Genomic DNA, 5,321 nt, shown 5'->3' on the forward strand with positions numbered 1-5,321 from the left:
TAAATCTGGTGGTGGGACTCTGCTCGCCGGTAACCTATATAGGCTGGGACTCCGCCGGTGTAGGGGGGCTCCCAACGCGCCAACACCGACGTAAAAGGGAGAGGGGGGGCTAGAGGAGAGGGGGGTCGAGGGGGATTGATATGTCTCATATCAATGTTAGCAATGGTGAAACTCTCTCCCTCTCCCCGCTCCCCCTCCCTCTCCTACCCTCTCCTTTCGGTGACTCTCCTCCGACGTCAGCTCTTCCCTCTACCCAGCGATGACGTCGGCTTGATATCGGGAGCTCCGGCGACGCAAAAAGCCCGATTTGGACAAAACCGAGTAATGGGCGGAGTCAATCGTAAAACGTAGACGGAGTCACCGGACCCCGGTGTAGGGGGAGGGAGGGGGGAGGCTGGGAGACTTTCGAAGCATACGAAAGAGGACTACTTCTCTTTCACTGTTTCTAAGTCGGCATCTGAGGGACCATTATTTCTCTCCCTGGACATTGACAATAGGCTTATACCTATGTTCTTGTTTATCGGGATAATCATTGCATAAAGCCCTATATCATGTTTACGTTTTAGGACCTTGTAAGGATTGTGAACAGTGCAAAAATGCAATGCATGCCACAAAATCATGGCTGCTGCATCCCTCCGATCCGATGCCAATAACCCACGCCCATGCATGCAGACGGTTGTCAACATCATAACATTCAAGTCCACTATTCATATTCAGGCGGCTACGGATTGTCTTTAGGCTATCCTAGAGTGCTCGGCTTCATACAAGGCATGCCATTCTGCTAGAGAAACGCGGGAGAGTGGGGCAGTGTTACAGAGCCAAATTCTCATTCGCTTTTTATGAATGAAAAGCATTCACGAATATAATTTAGTTGTCATGCAGTGTAGTGGAGGAATAGCCTATCATAGGCTATGGATGTAAGCCCATATGCTAGTTAGTGATAGATTTAATCACAGCGTATCAGTTACATAAACCGCAGCATCCCTCCATATAAGGCAATTTGAGCGGAATGCAACAGTGGTTGAGCTGGGTCTATGCATGTAAACGTAGCCTGCACTATGAATGGGTCTTTGCTGTTTGTGGTGATTTATTCGCGAAAGGCTTATAAACACATGTTCCTAGATGTTTTTTTATTGATGATCGTAATTGCATTTTGGAGTTTATTGGCTTTATTGTAAAACATAGATCCCCCATATCGTCATAGCCTAACCGTACTTTACTGTTTGTTTTTTGTGCAGAGCATACCTAAAATACATCATATTACAATTCAACTAAACGTAGCCTAAATCACTCTCCGGAAAGGGTTGCAGATGGAGGCTCTGCAGCTTCTCATCTCTGCCGAACACAGCGGTGTGGAAGCGGCGTCAGACAACAGTCTGATCCAGCAAATGCTCAATAAAGCTGCGCTGTGAAATAAAGATCCTCACATTTTCTGTGAAATAATTGGCTGTGCTGCTCAGTGAAATGTGGTTGTGGGATTGTGGCTTATTGTTACAATCGGATCGTTAGAACAATGGAATGAAGTTTATGAACCGGGGAGTTGTGAGAGAGAACACACACACACACACACACACACACACACACACAATAAACCAATTATGTCGTGTAACTATAACCTGTTGCAAACAGTTCGTAGAGTGCGGAGATACAGCTCGTTGTTTCTAAGAATAGCCCTCACCGGTGACTGGCTGCCACGTGCACTCAGAGGCGCGCCCCCGCTTCCAACTCCAATTGTCCCTATTTTTAGACAGATGTTTTTGTTTAGGCCTCAAAATAGATTGTCATGTCATGTCACGCTTCTAATTTGTTGCATCATGATCATAAACTTTATTTTCCGTGGGCTATCCCAGTTTAGTCCATTTACAGCCGACTTTGTCTCGTGGTAGGCTGCTACTGCTTCTTACAAGATAGTTTCAACAGCTTCACAATCAAATTACCTTGAATAATGATTGCAGTTGCCTCGCACAACTCAAGAAGTAGTTCATTTATTTAGACGTTTCGAGTGACTGGTGATGGACTACAGGACTGCAGCCTCAATATGAACAATATAAAATACTTTTGTTCCATCCAGCCAGATTACCCTATACTGCAGAAAATGGGTTATCCTTTGTTCATCTGCCCACTGTTTCGTGTCCTTCATGGCTATTTCTAGCTTTTTTAGAGAGTATCACTGTATGAACCATAGCAGATGCCGGTCATATAGGGGTAAAGGAGGATATTTTCAGATTCTATTTAACCCAAAATAGTTTACATCTTTACGCATGCGCTCTCACACTGAAAAACACTCCAAACCGTTTTTGTTCCCGACCGGCAGTCTCATAAGCACTTAAAGTGTCCCACACACTGTTGGCTCACCAGTGGCCTGGATGAAGGGCCGTCACTTCCATTGTTGTTGTTGTCATGATAATAGCAGCCATTATGGGATGGGACTATGTAGGAATCATAGGTGGGTTGGAGACGGGAACAGGCCTGTAAAGAGGCGGATGTGTGAAGAGCGGGGGTCTTGGAGATGAGTGTCCTGTCTTTCTAAAAGTGGATGGATCCACTTAGGGAGTCCTTAGCCTCCGTGCACACACACACACACACACACACACACACACACACACACAAACACACACACACACACACACACACACACACACACACATGACACAAATGACATATACTTGATGGTTATATGAAATGTAGGAGCACATTCAGTAATGTGCATGTCAATCCATAACAGAGGCAAATGGTTGATCTCCCTTGGCAACAGGTGTATTTCCACCGTTGCCACCGTGGTACCTCGTCTGAGAGATAAGCTTGAATGTGGAGTAAACAGTACAGCATGTTCCACCATAGCTTTACTCGTGAGACTACATGGGACAGAATGTAACACCATAAGTATCTCCATTAAATATGATTTTTGGAATAAATCACAATATTGGAATAAGTATTTTCTTGAGTTTCTTAAATAGTAAAGATGGCAATGGGTTTACGAGGAATAAGAGGTAGATAATGATATTTATCTCTCATTGAAAGAGGATAATTAATAAGTAAAGTGTATTTGGAGAGAGGGGGGGAGAGAGAGAGAGAGAAAGGGAGAGAGAGAGAGTTCTGAGGAAAAAAACAAGAGGGTTGCAGAACATACTTTTCTGGGCAAACTAAAATGTGAGCCTCTCCTACCAGAGGTGAAGGATGCTTGTCCTTTTCCTTAAGACTCTCTTTCTTTTCACTGGTGTTTATTATTTCTACAGCCAGCAGAGAATCAAGGTCTCCGCTCCGCTTCTTGAAAGAAAGGAGCTAATCTGTCGCCTAGCAACACCTCCCACTCCTGCGTCGCAGCGAAAGTGAGAGAGGACGAGGAGGAGTGTTAATGAAAGACGCACAGAAAGGTGGATGGTGACAACAATTATGACTGAGCAGGTATGAGTTTTAATTAAGATAAGTCCTACGGGACCAAGAATTGCGATAGCTATGGGTCCACAGATTCGGGGAGTGTGAGACAGGCAATGCAGCTGAAGAAAAAAAAACTAGAAAACGAATGATTATGAGAGCAAATGTTTGACAGCAGTCGTTTCCGAATGCATTGCCATCAGTGTACCGTGTTTACGTGCTGTCACACATGTGTGATATGCCGTTATAGTTGTTTTTACACTGGCGGCTTTCCACAGCAGCGTTGCTGTAGCCTATGTTTGTCTGCTCTGAATGCAGCCGGATTCAGAGACAGACATAACCAGTGAAAGTGAACGGCATGAACGCCCACACACACCCACTCACTGTTTCTACCCCCTCCCTTCTCCCTCACTCCCCTCTCTAACTCTCCCTCCCTCCTTCCCTCCCTCCCTCCCTCCTTCAGCTGGTGATGCTGTTTCCAGAGCGTGTAGCCTTGTCCTTTTTTCTTTCTTTTTTCCTTTTTTCAATATTCAGTTTATTTTTAGAACTTGGGGCACAGAACTGGGGGAACAGTTGCACTACTGTTGGGGTTGTCAAGCTCACTCTATCTAGCCTCCCTCAAGGTTTGGATGAACCCCCAGGGAAAATGCACTGAAGTTTGAACCAGTAAGAAAAAAGCATAGAAGAGAAGTGAAGTTTGAATTCATTCACACAATTTTTACCATCTAAAACTCAGATAGTGTCTACCTTGATGAGAGTGAAGATCAAGAGGAGTGGCTTCCATAAACACTAACAGGAGCAGTGATACAGCTGGGAGAGAATATTCATTGCTTGCTTGTATCATTTGGATTTTATAAGCATCATAAACATACCACCACAGACATTTTCCCTCTCTCTCCATCTCTCTGTCTCCTTTTTCAGTAAGTTGGTGCTGATGCAGGGTTGCTATGGTGATGTGATGTAGATGTGTGACATCACAAGAGACCTAGCAGCAGAATTTTTTTCACTCCGCCTCTCTCTCTCTCTCTCTCTCTCTCTCTCTCTCTCTCTCTCTCTCTCTCTCTCTCTCTCTCTCTCTCTTATATTCTGAACAAAGGGTTAGGGATGGATTGAACAGCAACGGACAAGTCATGGTTATGTGTCTGCTTATTGCAGATATTGACATTATTTTCACAATAAAAACTATTTTAATGTGGGACTGAGATATGGACCAACCAAGAATCATCAAAGTGTATGAAGTAGAGCAGAGGGTTGGTGAGATGTTTCATAATTGTAAAAGGGAGAGAATGAGTGGGTTGACAGTCACAGACAGTGGAATAGAGAGAGAGAGAGAGAGAGAGAGAGAGAGAGAGAGAGAGAGAGAGAGAGAGAGAGAGAGAGAGAGAGAGAGAGAGAGGGATGAGGGTGGAAGAAAGGTAGTAAAGTGCCGTTAATATTGGCTCCAGGCAGTAGGTTGCATCAATACCTTCATTGTTGTTGGGTTTCATCCACTCTCACCCTTCAGTACACATCCACTCCTCCTCATTGAGTCATTTATTATTTGTAATAAGAAAGAAAATCATTGTAACTTTACCACAGGCGATATACAGTGTAGTCAGTGATATAACCAATACTGCATAAAACCAGCCCATTCACACCTTTGCAGAACATTCTCTCCCAGAACTCTCGCTCTCTCGCTCTTTTTCCTTCTTTCTTTCTTTCGCTAACTGATTTATTGATGTTGGCCTGATTCATGAATGGACTGAGTCAATTACATGACTGCACTCCTCTTTAACCCCTCCCCCCTCCTTCCTTTATTGACAAAAACATATCATGATGACAACACTAACTACCCCTTGGCTTTATTCCTCCCTCGACGTGTTCCACTCCCATCCTTCTCTCTCGCTCTTCTTTCTTTGCCTTCAAACCTGAATGGGAATATTACTTGAATGTGAAAGATCTGAGAA

Source organism: Nansenia antarctica (genome assembly GCF_963989245.1).
Source record: "Nansenia antarctica genome assembly, chromosome: 3".
Classification (NCBI taxonomy): Eukaryota; Metazoa; Chordata; class Actinopteri; order Argentiniformes; family Microstomatidae; genus Nansenia; species Nansenia antarctica.